Genomic DNA, 16,186 nt, shown 5'->3' on the forward strand with positions numbered 1-16,186 from the left:
GAAACACTTCTTTGAGCTCTTTTTTCTTTTTTTGGGTATCAGGTGAACAACATTCAGTGCTGTACTCTAAATGAGATAACAGCTTTGCTTTGTGATTTACGAAAGAGTTATTTTGTGAGGACTTGTTGCATCAACAGATTTCATAGAGGGACCAGTTCAAATAGAGACAAACTTATGCACAGCATTGATGAAAAAAAATGTTTTTCAAGGTCTTTCAGACTCACTGAAAGACTCACAGGAAATACTAAAATAAATAATAATAAAATTTTGGGTAAAAGTGCAGAACAACACGACGAAATGAACCACGTCCAAAGGCCAAATGTTACATTCATCAAAGAAACAACGCAGCAGTTTTGAGTCAAACTACGGTATATTAACAAGCACATTTTAAGGAAACACTCTCAGAAGTGGAAGTCATCAATGGCCACTGTGTTGACAGGCTAATCCACCCCCCCCCCTTTTTTTTTTGCAATCTAATTGAATTATTTCAGATTGTCTCATTTACATGACCAATGAATGATATAATCAGAGTGAAGTGTGATTCTTTGTGCATGAAGAATATCGGAGAACCGACGGTATTGAGGATATATTAAAGTTTGTTGTGTTGCTGTTAAAACTGCACCAAAGAAACATGGTCAGAGTTCAGAGTCTGATCAGGAAGAGATGAAGTGTAACAACCAGCAATGTAATACATGTGGCCATTCTTACAAACGCTGTAACAAGTTTCCACTAATATAATAAAATAGTAAACAATTTTTTTTACAACCATTATTGAGAGCGTTACAGAGTGTGTATCTTCAATGAATGAATATGACGGCTCTCAAATGGACTGTTTTTGATCAGCATACTGCACAAAAAGCCCTTTTCTCAAGTACTACAGCTCTATTTAATATGTCCTCACATTATTAGCTGCAGTCATTCACATTTTAAAAGGGGGATGTTTTTAATGCTACTTCAATCATGTAAGTTATTACATCATGGAATTTGTTACATTGAAAAAGGCCAGAATTATTACACTATTGGCCATTATTACATTATAGTGTGTTTTGCCTGACGGGGCAACGTTGTCTCCAGCATTGACCAGTTGTTCTTCTTCACCAATATTTTTGGTGCATGGAGCGTCACATGGTGAGTATACATAACATATAACGCAATGTGCACAGGGGTACAACAGAGAGGAACAATTCAATGTGCCATTTACGTGAACTGGGCTCGATTGAACAGGATTAAACCACCTCATCCGATACGATGGGAACTTCAATCAAATACGTTTTTACTTAATTAGTAATTGAGTCACAACAGCGTTTAGTTAATTTATGGTTCATGTAATCACAGCTCAACTTGGGAAAAACACCTAAAGTCACCTGAGATCAGCTCCAGCACTGCAACACTGAGTTGAACAAAGTGGTACAGTGGATGGATATAATAATGGCGTTTTTGGGAGTTTGTTACTTTTGTCTTCGTTGAAAACAGTCGGTGAACCTCTGTAGTTCTCTGCCCTGCTCTGTGGCTGTTAAGTTAAGTATTGGCTCACGTTAGCCTGCCTCCAAACCTCCAAAAGGAACATTAATTTACTGTTCTGTGTGCTGTCAGCTACCGTCTACATGTTGGTAGTTTATCTAATGTCCTTTGTCGCTGCTGTTTCTTGTTGTCATTGGCTTTTTAATCAATTTCTCTGCTGGGGGATAGTAGGTGAGATTTGCATTCCCCTCCCAATTTCAGTTGAAATTTGCAGCGATTCAGCCCTTAAAGTGACCCACAGTGCTAAAAAATGTGTCACAACTACACAATTACATGCACGCTATTGGGAGGTCCTACATAAGAGAGTTAAAAGTGAAATATGAGCTACTTTTATGAATAGCTAAACATTTTTTTTAAACATGGGTGAAGTTACTTCACAACTCCTAATACTTAGTGACTTGTTCAATCCTGCATATATTAGGATACTGAAGAAGCATTGTGAGTCTTTTTGAAGCCATTTCCTTCCATTCATTTTGGCACTTTCCAGTTCAAGCCTTCTCAAACACCATCTGCACCAGCTGGGCCTTTTAGAAACACATCCTTCAAAGCCGTTTTCAGACGTGCCAGAAGAGGCACCAAATGGTAAAGCCAGCTTCGGCGCCATGAACACATTTCAAAATTTTGGTCCCGTTTTCAAAGACTTTGAAGAGTCCGCTTTCCGCAGTATCTCAGTGGAAACGAGCTGTTTAGAGACATCAAACTCAAACTTCACAACAGTCATGTTTACATACATCGCCCATAATCAGTGTCACGGCTGTTGCATTGAAAACCGTGTGTGTGCAAGTCCGGTGCAGTGAGCGTGCGTGGAAAAATGGTGAAATTCTCACAAAAAGTGGGAATTTATCCCCTCAAGCACAAGAATCTATGGCACTGAAGTGCACTCTTCAACCCTGCTCTGTCTTTGTCTGGGAGCCTGTTGTTTCTTTAATAACGTACCCTGCAGCATCCAGATCTCTGTGTTCCTCATCATTCTGGTACAAGGATCATTGTGGTGTGTGTGGCTGTATCCCTGAACTGTCTTTGATTCTTTCCACAGTGTGGCTGTTTGCACCTGACATGAGTTTCGCAGCCATCCCTGAGTCTGTCTACCCAGAGCACTTGAGAAAAAGAGGTCACAATTTGGCTTGTTAAAATTGCATGAACAGTTGATACGGCTGGTGATTTCATGTATAATAATTCCTTTTCCAAGTTTTGCTTGAGAGACCGTCTGACCGTGACTCAACGGAGGCACGGTATCTTGGCCGAGTCCTGTGTGTGACCTTCTTGTCTTCCGAGATAAAATTAATCATGGCGCTACACAGTTGTATACCAAGACGCTGTTGACTAAATTAGCAGCACTGTAGTGAGCGAGTGTATTGGATCGCGGAGGTTTGCACTTCTTGTGCCAGCTTTCTGTCCTTTTTAATTGTGTAATCCAATAAAAACAGAAATAGTCATGGTCCTCCCTCTGTAATATCTGAAAATCCATCAGCTTTCCTCTCAGAGGGAGCTGATTAGATATGAGAAATCCAATCAGATTGAGGATTGATGAAATACATGCTGCTCTGAATTCACAAATCAGGATATGTCCCGCTTTTCCAGTTTCACATTTTCTCTCCTTCCTCCCCCGGAGACCAACAGGTCAGATGCTGCTTGGGAGTAACATGTTAGTGGAAGCCTGTTTTGGAGTCCATCCCCATAAAGCTGAAATGTGGAAACACAGCCCTGGGCAGAAACCCTAAACATTTGGACAGCGATGGTAAAAAGCACCGTTAGCTTTGACGGGTAATTCTAGCCAGGCTCTGATATGTACCTGCGAGCTCGGGAATGAACACCCTCACACACTCACTGAAACTTGGGCATTTTCCATTACAACTGGAACTATAGCCACGGCGGTCTCTTTAGCCGGGCCAAAAGCACCATTTTCACTTAGAGGAAAGCTCTCCTGTGAAATGCGGATTCTGTTGATTTTTCTTTCATGCCTCAGTCAGAGTGGAGATGATTGGAGAAAAGAGTGGACAAAGGTCCAGAACGGAGAGTAAAAATGTGTGTCCATGAAATTAAATAGCCTTGTGTGGAGGTGGTGCAAGTTCCTTTAGCAAAATTTAATTAACCGGCGCACGCGGGCGCCATTGTAATTTCTGTCGTCACCCTGTACTATAAATATAGTTGTGGAGTATTCTGATCCGCTCTGTGAATTAATGATAGATTCTGATGATTATGTTACTAATCCATCCATGTCAGGGGAGTGGTAGCAATCTTAACTCACAGCAAGTCAATATCTGGTTCAAATCAGGGGTTGGAGAACTTTGTTTTGTGGAGTTTGCATGTTCTCCTGTTTCCTCTTTCAGTCTAAAAGCAGGTGTTTGAGGTTCATTGTTGAGTCTAAATTGCCTGTAGGTGTGACTGTGTGCAACTGTCTTCCATAATAAGTTGAGATCAGCTCTGAAGTGCACAGCAGATGGATGTAGGTTACTTTATTAAAAGTGTAGCAATCTACTCCAGAAAGAATTTCCTCTTACATGAAGAGTATCAATTATATTAGCGTATAAAACATGATCATTATGCGAGAAGAGAGCGTGTTTGGACAGAGCAGCAAACTGTGTCTAATGTGATTACACGACTTTCCTCACATTCTGCATGAGGCCTCGAGGCCTTTGTTTGCCCCGATGTTGACCTCTCTTTCCTCAAATGCCCTGGCCGTGACTCCTCCGTGGCTCACTTGCCGTGTCCCGTGCACTAATTCTCTGACTAAACTCACTTCTTGCCCTCCCACTCATGCATCACGCTGCATCTATCTCTTTTATCCCTCTTGCTCAGCTCTGTCCTCTCTTGTTTCATCTTGCCTTATCCTGCCAATCTCATGTCCTTGTTATCCCTCCCTCTCCCCCCTGTACCCTCCCTCCCCACATCCCCCGGCCTCCTTTTCCCTGTCCATCTCTCCCCACCAGCCCTCCCTCGCTCCTCCCTCTGCTGTGGAGGTCAGCTATGATGCAGAGCCAGAGAGCTCGCCCGTGTTTAATTACATTAATAAAACACCCTGTGAGGTAGAATGACCTCGCGGCCCACAGCCCTCTCCACACCCCCTGCATGCCTCACCCTCTCCCCGCTCCTCCCTCCCTGTTGTTCTGCAGGCTTAGGTCTATTGAGGCTCCCTGCAGGCCTAGTCCAATTGGTGCCAGGTTGCATTTCATGGCTGATTGCGAGGCATGTGTTTCTCCCTCTCCCGACATTGGTTCCACCCCCAATCTCCAGCGGTTCCCGACATGCTCACTTCACTGGAGGTCATGTCAGAGACTTTTCCCTCCCTCCCTGACCTGCTGTAGGTGGAGGACGCAGAGGAAGAGCACGGCGGCAGAACGAGGCCTCTCTCCAAAACAGCTGTAATGAGGGACATGCCCTTCTGGATGAGTTCCTCTGAGGTGTAAAACCATCCCAATCACTCTCATTTCATTTTGCTCACATGCAGCCTTCCCCGGCTGTCAACGGGACGGCCATGTGGTTCACCCTGAATTTCTCTGATTCCACTCGGAGAAACAAATGAAACACGCATTTGGATGGGAAAATCTTGGCATGTGCCAGGGTTTGGTTCACTTGGCATGTATGGGGGCTCTTCGACACTTGTGTTATAAAGTAGAAATCTGAGACATACAAAATGCCTCTTGGGCCAGAAGACAATGGTCTTCTGCACATAAATTGTGGCAGAAGCATGGTGGCATATGACAGGCAGCAGTAATTTAGTATTATGGCCTGCAACCGATGATGGCAATTCCCATAGTTGCCAACAGGTCGGCGCAATGTAATATGCATAGGATTCATGCAAATGGGACATGCCTAAAACATGTGTTGGAAATATCCCCGCCACTGGGTAGAAAGCCTGCATGTTTGAAAGGATGCCTTATTTTCACACTGACAATCATGCATCTTTATTGTAGTTTATGAATAGATACCATGGGCCTTGGGGTCACACAGCTGGCACTTCCTATAAAAAACAACATAAACCTTCAGCCCAGGTAGACACCAAGAAATTACAAGTCGGACTTACAAGATTTCCTGCAACAGCAGGAATCTAATCTCCTACAGCCACCTTCATGATTTTCATGAATAGTCAACAGCCTCACCGTAAAAAAGTGGCATCATGTCCTCCAAGAACATTACAGCTTAATGCAGACACATAACTTACATTTCCTCCACGATGGGGATTCCTAACCTTGTGCGGAGCGCCAGGCTCTTTTGGCAATGCAATTTATGTGCCACATTTTTCCTCAGTGCATGTATGATGATACTGTAGTGCCGGTGTGGCATGTTATTGCCAATATATTATGGGTTAATGGCAAAACCACAGGGGCACTCTGGCACCGTAATCGCTCTGATAGTTGATGCTTTCAGTTTGATTGTGAGAGCAAAAAGTAGTTAAAAGCGTTATATGCTGTGGGCATCACTCGTCTTTTCAGTGTCAGGAAGCTTATTTCTTTTTCTCCCCAACAATCATTTCTGCTCGGAACAACAGCATTCATCCATAGAAAGGACACAGAATCTGTGGGAGTTGTACATGGTGCTCATATTTATTTGATAAAAAGGCATCCGATGATGAAATGAGACAATTTCATGTCCCTTTGGGTCAGCTTTCAAATCTCCTTCCTAAACATGTTTCACAGAAGTCCTCTTTATTATTTGTTTTTAACCTCCCATATTCTTACTATAGATACACGTGTTATTGATTCCAAACACCTTTCCCAGTTCATGGCTGGCATCTTTACTGTCTCTCTTTGTGACTTTGAATTATCGCTGCTTCACTATCTGTGAAGCATTAACTGCCTTTAATAGCTATACCAACGCTGTTTATTATTATAATTATTTCATATATTCTCTGCCTTGCATTGCTCTCCTCCCTTTGTTCTACTTCATACACTCTTCACTGTCTGCTTTGTTATTTGTTTGGAGGGTTTTCATTAGATTCCCCGACTAGCAATTAGTGTTCCTCTCCGAAGCGGAGGCAGAACAGTGGCACTCAATGCCCCATCTCTTTATTGCATGGTTAAGTAGCCTTCAGACTCACATGGTTATTAATAACATCACTGCTAAATCGCAAAAAAGCAGTGCGGCTAACTAGGTTAGCACACTGTTTTACTTTGCCTCAAAACATCAGGTGAAACAAATTTACCTCTTCCCTTTTACACTCACCCTGTCCTTTCTCTCCTCCTCTTCCTCTCTGCCTCCCACTCTTTGCCCAATTTTAATGTGGGCACAAAGAGAGGCAGAGAGACGAAAGTTAATTAGATAGAACTCCAAAAAAAGGGGGTGGGGATTTGGGGGTGGTGGGTGTGTGTGGGGTGGGGTGGGGGGGTGGGGGTGGGGGGGACCTGGTAATGGAAAGGGGCTGTATGGAAACAGATGGCCTAGAATTTATTAACTTGCAGGAGCGCTTCAAGGAAGCCAGTGCGACCAGACATTAGGCCAGCCACTGTCTGGGTGGGGGCTCGCAGCCTGCTGGATACAGGTAGAGGCTGTCAGACCCCAAAAATAGCATGCTGATTTATCTCTGGGTGGTTGCAAATGATCCATCAGAGGAGAACAATGGATGCAATCCAGCTCGCCGTTTGACGTTTTTTTTTTTACCTGATGCCTTTTAAGTCACTATGTGAGTACGAGACTAGATAACCAAAAATGTCAGTAAAGAATGTGTCATGCAGCCACTCCATATTCTCCTCCTGCATGAGCTGGCATGCAGCAACAGCAGTTTTTCTTCTTCAGAACGTTAGAGAAATCATACCCGAAACATGCTGTTTATACATCTTCTGTAAATCTCGAACCTTGATCTTTGCCTTTCTGCATCTTTTGGGTTTTCATTGTGCACTCTGAAGTTTACATTATCACAGTGGTTTGTTTTTTTTTTACATTGTGCAACACCTGAGGACAAAATTTGGAGCTGACATGTTCACTCCTAATATGATGATTTATTGATAATATCTGCCAGCCACTGCCAAACCGTACAAAATTGTAATATCATAACAACCTCTTTAACTCATCCTTACAAGGTGTCGAACCTCCTTATCTTTCATAAAGGCAGTAAGTGAGGGCATTAAGAATATTTTGTTATGTTTTTCATTAAATTAAAATAAAATCTGTTCTATGTTTATTGTTATTTTATTGGATAATATTTGATGGTTTCAAACTGTTTTTATTTGTTTTAGTTTGGCAACCATTGTCTATACTGCTGTTTCCTTCCTAGGGTCACATTTAAGACACAGGAGAGGATCCACATTGGCTATAGGCGAAGGCAGGTACGCCCTGGACAGGCCATCAGTCCATCACAAGGTTTATGCCAGCTTGCTAAAGGAAGACAAAATGAAGACTGCTAATGGGAATAAAACACCTCTGGAAGCATCAAAACATCTTTTTTTAGGACTGAATGTAATAAAGACAAAATGTCATTATAAATTAGTTTGACAATTTAACCATCTGACTTCCACTTTTAAAGAGGAATCCTCGAACTCGCATGCCTCCTTTGAGTTCTTTTATCTCCTATGAACCCCAATATCACACCACAATATCATGTCTTGTGAATCTTCTTAGGAATTCAACCAAAAACTGCGACTCAACGGAAGATGAGACAAACTGAATGTGATCACAGAGTTGAGAGCCTGACTTTCACCTCTCACTGGGATTTTAAAATTCAATTATTTGATGTGTTTTGTTCGGTCCGCTGGTGTAGTACTTTTAATCACTCTTACGCAGACACAGATTTTATTAGCGCCACCCCCCCCCCAATAAAAATAATTCAGTTGAATAGGGGACGTGTTGACCTGAGCGTTGGTAGACCTCCCCGCTTCCCTCCAGGCAAATCACACCCTGAATATATGTGAAAACTGTTTACTTGCATTTTACAGATAACCAAATGCAAAACGTTCACTGCTCAAGGAGCGTAATTGTAAATAAATGTGACTCATAATGTTATTTTAGCCTAAGGTAACCATTAACCGATTAGTTTATGTAAAACTCAATGGAACAATTCATCCCTAATGTGCCGCTCCAGCACGGTGCCTGAATATGAGAACTATAAAAAACAAACAAACAGGAATTTGGAAATACACATGGGCAGCAAATGGAGCTGTTTCCAATAAACCGCCACACGTCTGCAGCACAGTCTTCATTGAAGTTACAAGAAGAAATGTTATGAGAATGTTTCATAAGTAGTAAAAAGTTGACAAACTGAAACATCTCACACTTGGGCCTTTATTTGTACTCTGTGACACTGTAGTTATGCAGTATTCAGCATGCAACCTTGAGTGCTTGGAGACACAAAATACATCCTTTAGACTGCAAAACAAACATATCCTGTCCTTCCAGCACAATAAACAGCATTATATTGGAGGGAAACACACTACTGGGAATGAAACATTCTTAGAAAATAAGTAGAAAACAACAATATTATATTGAGCCCCTGAGGTCCTTAGACATCTTAAGAGAGGAGGGCTTCTATTCTGCCACATACTCAGTCGGCCTCTGAATCATATAGAGACACACACATGTATGCAAGTACACACAGACACTGGGTTGCACACTGTGCCTTCAATATATGGACCCCAGTGGGGACATTGACAGAGATTCAGCACAAGCAAAGGAGCAAGGACATTTACAGGTACAGAAAAGGTAAAAAAAAAAAAATAAACAAAACATTATGAGCCTATACGTTATTTTCATTCTTTATCTTCCATTTCTGCTTCTTATTATTAAAATTCAATTGCTGTTTACGAAACACAAAGCACGCGATCTTCTCTCCTCATTGAAGCTGTAAACTAAAGCATGCACGCCATTTATCAAATTGCCTCTTGCCACACTGGCGTATGTGTTCGCCTGGGTTTTCCTATTTGCGGACTGAAATACAAGAAAGGAACCTCCAAAGGTTTTAAGAGTTGTGAGGAGATGTAGGAGTTTTGATGTGCCGAGCCAAAGCTCTAAAGGCAGCGCTGCCGAAATCAAACAGCTTGCACAACACAGCGCTAAAAGCTAATGAAAAATAGATTTAGCAGGGAGCACATTGCTTTATTTCAGTCTCTCCAAAGCAGCATGATGGAAGGCAACATGTGCGACAGAACAGCTTGTGAACTAGTTGTGTAGGCTCTGTGAAGCAGCGCTGTTTGTTAGTCAGTAGCATGAGCTTCAAATGCCACACCACTGAACCTGCCGGGCCTCCACCGAAATAAAAATAGACTATGATGACAGATCTGTCGTGCCGTAAAGACACCCATTAACAATGTGTGGTTCTGCTGCTGCCCAGGGGGCTCCAGCCTACCTCAAGCTGTCGAAAAAGCCTGAAGCTACAAAAAATACAAGGAACGAAAAGCTCCTTTTGGAGTAAACCAACTCTTTTGCATGTAAAATAAACCAAATTGTCTTTCCAAACGGGAAGGTAAAGGTTTGACTGGCTGCCGTGAACATTGCGTTTGATGGAAACAGAGTGCAAGCTGTTGCAGGGCGCGGGAACGAGCCTGACAATAAATGAATGCTGTGTAAGCTCCACTGTGTGTTTTCTGTCGAGCTGCACAATGCGATGGCCCGCCGTGTCCTCGTCTGACTCCGGGGTGAACTCGCGCTTGTTTTTCCTGCAAGCGCGGGAAATTAAGTTATGCAGTGGCGAAATGGGTTACAGATGTACTAAAAGGTACTGGTACAGGGTGCTGTTGGCAGAAATGTAGAGATGCATGATGACCACAGAGAGATCCAGAACAACTACAAAGACCTGCAAGTTGACAACAAGCAGATGCAAAACAACCAGAAAGATACACAAAATGACAATAGGGAGACATGGAATGACCAAAAAAGAGACACAAAATGGCCCTAAAGAGAGTGACAATGATCACAGTGGGACCAAGCAGCAAGACAAAATAACAACAAACAGATGCAAAATGAGTTGCGAGGGGCGACGCGGTGACAAGAGATTGAAAAGGACAACGCAGAGCTCAAAAACGACAATAGATATTAACCATTAAGAGAAATGAAGGACTTCGATCAAGAGTTCTTCACTTCAGATTTTTTTTTTTTATATTTTCAGTTGACTTTACCAGTTGTTTCCTCTTTCCATTGTTGCCATTACTAAGAAAATTGTTCATTTCAACCTGATTTTGAATGGTGAATGGTGAGTAGTCCCAAAGCTCTTTGCATTGTTCATCACATTCACCCATTCACTCATATATTCACACACCAACGGAGGCTGCAGCCGTGCAGCCTATGATAGTGAAGTGTTTACTGTCAAATTTCAGAGAATTATATAATGCAACGCTTTCTGTAGCATCTCAATCAAGTACATGATGTAATTTAAACTTTAAGTTAACAGGACTATTCAATTCTAGTTCTAATTATAGGATTAAAAGGATTTTTCTTTCAGAACATTTCCAGACGACATCAGTTTGCTAGTCAACAAACACACCACAAATGGTCATATTTAACTATTTAGAATTATATGATGCAATCTCTTGGTATCTATTGGAAACATTGTTTTTGAAAGGTCACTTTTGTTTTAGTACAAGTCAACGTTTCCTCCAAATTCTCCACAATAGAGATGAAATGTTATTCGGAGCACCAGACACATTATACACATTATGCAGTTAATTGAGTTAAACGACAAATATCCTTTTTTACATGTCAGATTCTTTATTGCACAATCCTAATTGCTACACAAATTAATTTACTTTGACAACTCTTCTTGTCACAGCAGCATAAGAATTAAAAGTCAATCTGAGTGGGAGGTTGTTGATGGTAATCACAATTTTTCTTCACTTTGCAAATCACAGATGACTTTTCTTTTCGGGTGTTTCTTTGTAGTTGTGCTCCACATGAAGCCCACTTGTCCTTGTGTCCACTCTTTCCTCAGCATGCGCCGTGACTCTCTGTCACTTGTCAATGTCTGTGCACCAATGGCACAAAGATAAATCCCTGTACATTTATATGTGGTTCAGGTCTGTAAAATGCTGCTGCCAGTGATGACGTTTCTTTTTTTCTTCTTCTTAACATTAAAGCATAAGGAGAAACTCTTGATTGGCTTTTCACTAACCTCAATGTTCATTCACGTTCCCTCACGGTACAGTTTTTTTGTTGTTGTTTCTGTTTATCGTGTCATGATGATAATGAACCGATAACCGATACTGATTTCCATAATGTTAATGGCTTCCATGCTTTCAATGGCCTTTTTCTGAGTTACGTATTTAAAAAAAAATAACGTTTGAAATCCAAGGACAACAACACTTGAGTCCGCTCTAATTTTATATATACAAAAACATCTGTCAAAGCATGCTACGGCAAATTGAAACAGCAATTTCACTCCGATGTGTTCAGACGCTGATGACATTGTGCTGATGTTATTGTTGGTAATGACAAGCTCAGAGGGGTGTTTATTTTAAAGATGCTTATGACTACGGCTTTGAAAACTCTTCACTTTGCAAGCTGTTGAAATAACAATAACTTTTATAGTCTGTAGTCATTATGTTGTCTTTGCCTGGTCTATAAAAAAGGCATTTTTAATCTCCAGGTGTCTATTTAGACACATAAAGGTCATTGCCTGCATGGTTACAGGTACAACTGGTAAATATTCCTTGTTTCTTTTCTTTGTCGTGTGTTTTTGGCCTGGCCATTGATTAGATCGGATTTCTTGTATTTATTTTCTTGTTTCTGAGTGAATGAGTGGCTATTTTCTATCCGTGCATATATTCATGAAGTCTGGCGCCATAATAAATTCAATCATAACACACATATACATAAATGGAAAATAACACATTACTACCATAATGAAATGCCAAATGATAACAGACAGGGAATCTACGACAATTAGCTGAGTCCAAAACTAGAAACTGAGGAATAATTGAAAAGGCATAAACCTCTATTTACATTTTCAGATTCTTTAGCTTTTAAAATTTAATTTCAATTTGCATTCCGGATTTGTAATGTGGACCTTCAGCGCAGGCTGACTGTCGCCAGTGCCTTGTAATGACTTAAATAACCTGAATTGTACAAAAACAACATGTAGCTTATTCGTTTGTATCACGATGTTAACTACCAAGATCTATACTGAACAACAAAAGCAATTGGTTGGTTCTTATTTTTAACTGTGATCTATATGATGTTAGCAGATAAAAACTGACCTCGTTCTAACTGCATTTGGGGACAATATAATGGATAAATCAGTAGGTATTTTTCTGTTTTTTTGTTTAATTATTTATTTGTTTAATATTCAATTATTAGTTATGCTACTATTTTGCTTTGTTTTGCCTTGTTTGCTTTGCTTTGCTTTGTTCTGTTATGTTTGTTGTTTGTGTTAGTTTGTCTTTGTTTTTTTATGTACCAACATATCCGAAATAAACTAAACTAAGTAAGTGCATTTATACCAATTTGCTGATGGTTGTTACTATAGCCATGATGCCACAGTGGACAGTAGTTAAATTCAAGGATGATTCTTAAAATAATGATAAAAATGTTATTGCAACTTGACCTAGTCAAAGGCTGCTAAAGACATCCGTTTTGGCCTAAAACAACATTTTCCTTTTCAAAGCAGCAGACGTTATTTCTAATTTCTGTTACCATTTCTACTGTGGCAGCGAATGACAAAACGAATAAATAAATGAAGAAATATAAATTAAAAGATCACACAAAAAATGTTTTTATTTGGAAAGCGGATGTGCTCTAATATGTTTCATATACAAAGTGTGGGACTTTAATCCACAAGGCAAAGAGATCAAAGTTAGCATTAATGGGGATCAAGCAAAATAAATCAGAAAAGGACTTGAAGAATAACAAACCTTGTGCTCTTGAACGAGACAGCCGAGGTTTTAATTATCTTTGAGTAAACCAGGTTAGCCTGGTTCATGTCTTCCCTATCTGTGTTCAACTGAAGCAGCGCACTGCTCCAGGTTCTCCTCAAGGTTTATGTTTCTACCAGCAGTAATGAGCTACGTTTTCCCATGAACAATTTTAACACAGGTTTATGGACACATGGCCAGATCGTTCTGATTTTCCCCAAGTCTTCTTTTGGTTTTTTTTTCCTCCCAATCCTTTTTTTTGGGGGGGGGTCTACTGTGCAGAGGAACCTCAGGGGGAGCCAGGAGCCTTTAAGCCGAGATGGTGTCCTCAGTTTCATCTCACACAGAATTGTATCATCCCTTGACCTCATCACCGCCTCTCTCCAGTCAGCCTCACTTACCATTCATATTGCGTTAAAGCTTTATTCCACATTCTGCTAAAGGATATGTTTCTGTTAGTTAACGAGATGTAATGGTCCTGCAACTGTCTCTCTGGCACTGAAGCATGAATATCTTTCTGTGCATGCAAGCACTTATTTGCATTAGTGTATTGTGCTCAACTTTCCTCACATTTGCAAGATTAAAAAAGTAGGTCAACTTATCAAAGTAGGGCCATGAAACAATGTTGGTTTGGAGTGGCTTTGAAAACAGCTTTGATACATTTTACATCAAAAGGATGCATTACAATGATATAATGAACCTCTGACACATTATAGCAACACCCATCGAGTTTAATGACTATTTCAGCAATAAACAGAAGGATGGACAGATTTATTTCTATTCAAAAGGCAGAATTAGATAAGCTGGTTTTCATCTGTAAACCAATCCTTTAAAAATGTATATGAACTTCTGCTCTTGATAACACACAGACAGACTGTAGGCATAACGGGAAGAGAGCGACATGCAGTACATTAATACCATCATATGTCCTTTTCTTTTCTCTAGAGTTTTATTGATCTATCTGAATCCATTATTCTTATTTATTTACCACTAATCTATTTAAATTGCTACCTAAAATGCTGTTATTGTCTTCAGATCTACAGCTATTCAGGCACTTAAACAGTTCAGCTTAGGGACATCCACTGCTCAAACACTTTATATATATACATACATACTGATTTACAATGACTGCATACCAGAAAAAGTAAAATATTGCATTTACATGCAAAAGCTATGCAAGTATAAAACCCATGTGAATGCACTCAGGGGAGACCAGCGCAGAACATTGTGGGATTCATTAGTTGCCAGAAAGCAGATGACTCACCGTGGTCTCCCTGACCTCTTAGTATTTGTTTTCTCTCTCATTTATTCCTTGCCTCTATTACCAGTAAACTTAAACATTCGGCCGAAAAATGCCTGCTTATCATTCAACAGTACATCAACAGCGGAACAGACGGAACACCGGATATAAAGGGAAAATAGACATGTAATTCACCTTTTCGAAATAAAAATGAGCAAAACTTAATTTAGCAAAAACATTGTTTGGGCCGGACCAACAATCACTCCTGCATTTTCCCTACAGCGCAGAAGCAAATGAACTGGCAAGAAATTGTGTTTTAAAAGAAAATTATGGCTTCTGAGTGAGTGGTTCTTTATCTGGTAGAGCCTGCGCGGGTGGGGTGGGGGCGTGGGGGAGCAGTGCACCCCCCCTCCCTCCGGCGGAGACTACAGTTGAGGTTTGAGGCTGCTCTGGTATTACCATATACACTCAGAGATTCACAAAAAAAAATACTGTCACACCTCATACTGGCTGTGCCATGAATATCAATGGTTGCTCTCCTTTTGGACTCCCTCTACAAAACAGACAGTGAAAAATGTTCATGCATGACTACGTTCCACCTGGCCCACTCCATATATCCAGTTTAATGGGATAATGAACACACAGTATAAAGGAATTGTGCATGACACCAAGCTGTTATGCACAATGCATGACTTATGTCACTGATTTGGCTCCTTCAAGAGACTATATTTTTGGTAGCTGTTTCAAGTAGTGCACTTGTGACATCCCAACAAGTCACCTTGACAGTGGTGTGAATAATTTGGGTAATAAAAACAGCAATGGCACTCACTGGGCTCCGGAAAATAGCAGTTGCACTGTGTGAAATATTCGGGGTAAATATTTTTTGCATTAGTGTGGAAATTATTTTGCTGACACATTTACAATGTTCGCCACCCACACGCGCTTCAGTTCTAGTTAGCTTGTTGAGGGAAGAATTCTCACTCGGTGCTAATGGGAAAAATTTTGTTTTCATCCAGAAATAATGTAGAAATAATTTGGGTGAAATGTGTCTCGGGGGGGGGAATTTTCTTTTCGTCTCGTCCTTTTCTTGCAAGATCATCGCCGCTTCACAAGCACAGCTGGAACTATTCTGGCTGCCTTTTTGTCTGAAAGAGGCGCAATCGGCAGAGGTGCCCTGTGCAGCCATCCAGGTGCTGAGCTTGGCACAGACATGAAGAAGAACCCTGTCAACCTTTCTGATACGCCTGCCTGTGTTCGAACAAAAAGGATGCTTACACACTGGCATAATTGAAAAGATCATGCAGTACCTGCATTTCCCCCCGCCAGGCAGTTTCCACGTCTCTACAGCTGTGTAGGAAAACTATCCCGCGGAGAAATGACAAATAAACCACTGCCCCCCCCCCCAAAAAAAAAAAAACCAAGGGAACAAAAATCACAAAGCCAACGAGGAGCACTGAAGCTGAATTAGCTATGTCTTTCTGGGAAACAATGGCCCTCATGGTATTGACAAGGGAGACCTATTGTGTTTTTGATCCCTAATCAGAGCAAAAGTACTCTGCATGGGTTTTCTGAGATGGTCTACAAAGATGTGATTAAATGGGAAATAAATAAAGATTCATAACAAAGAGAAAGAAGCACCAGATGTTAGCACGGC

This window comes from Blennius ocellaris, assembly GCF_963422515.1.
Source record: "Blennius ocellaris genome assembly, chromosome: 1".
Lineage (NCBI taxonomy): Eukaryota > Metazoa > Chordata > Actinopteri > Blenniiformes > Blenniidae > Blennius > Blennius ocellaris.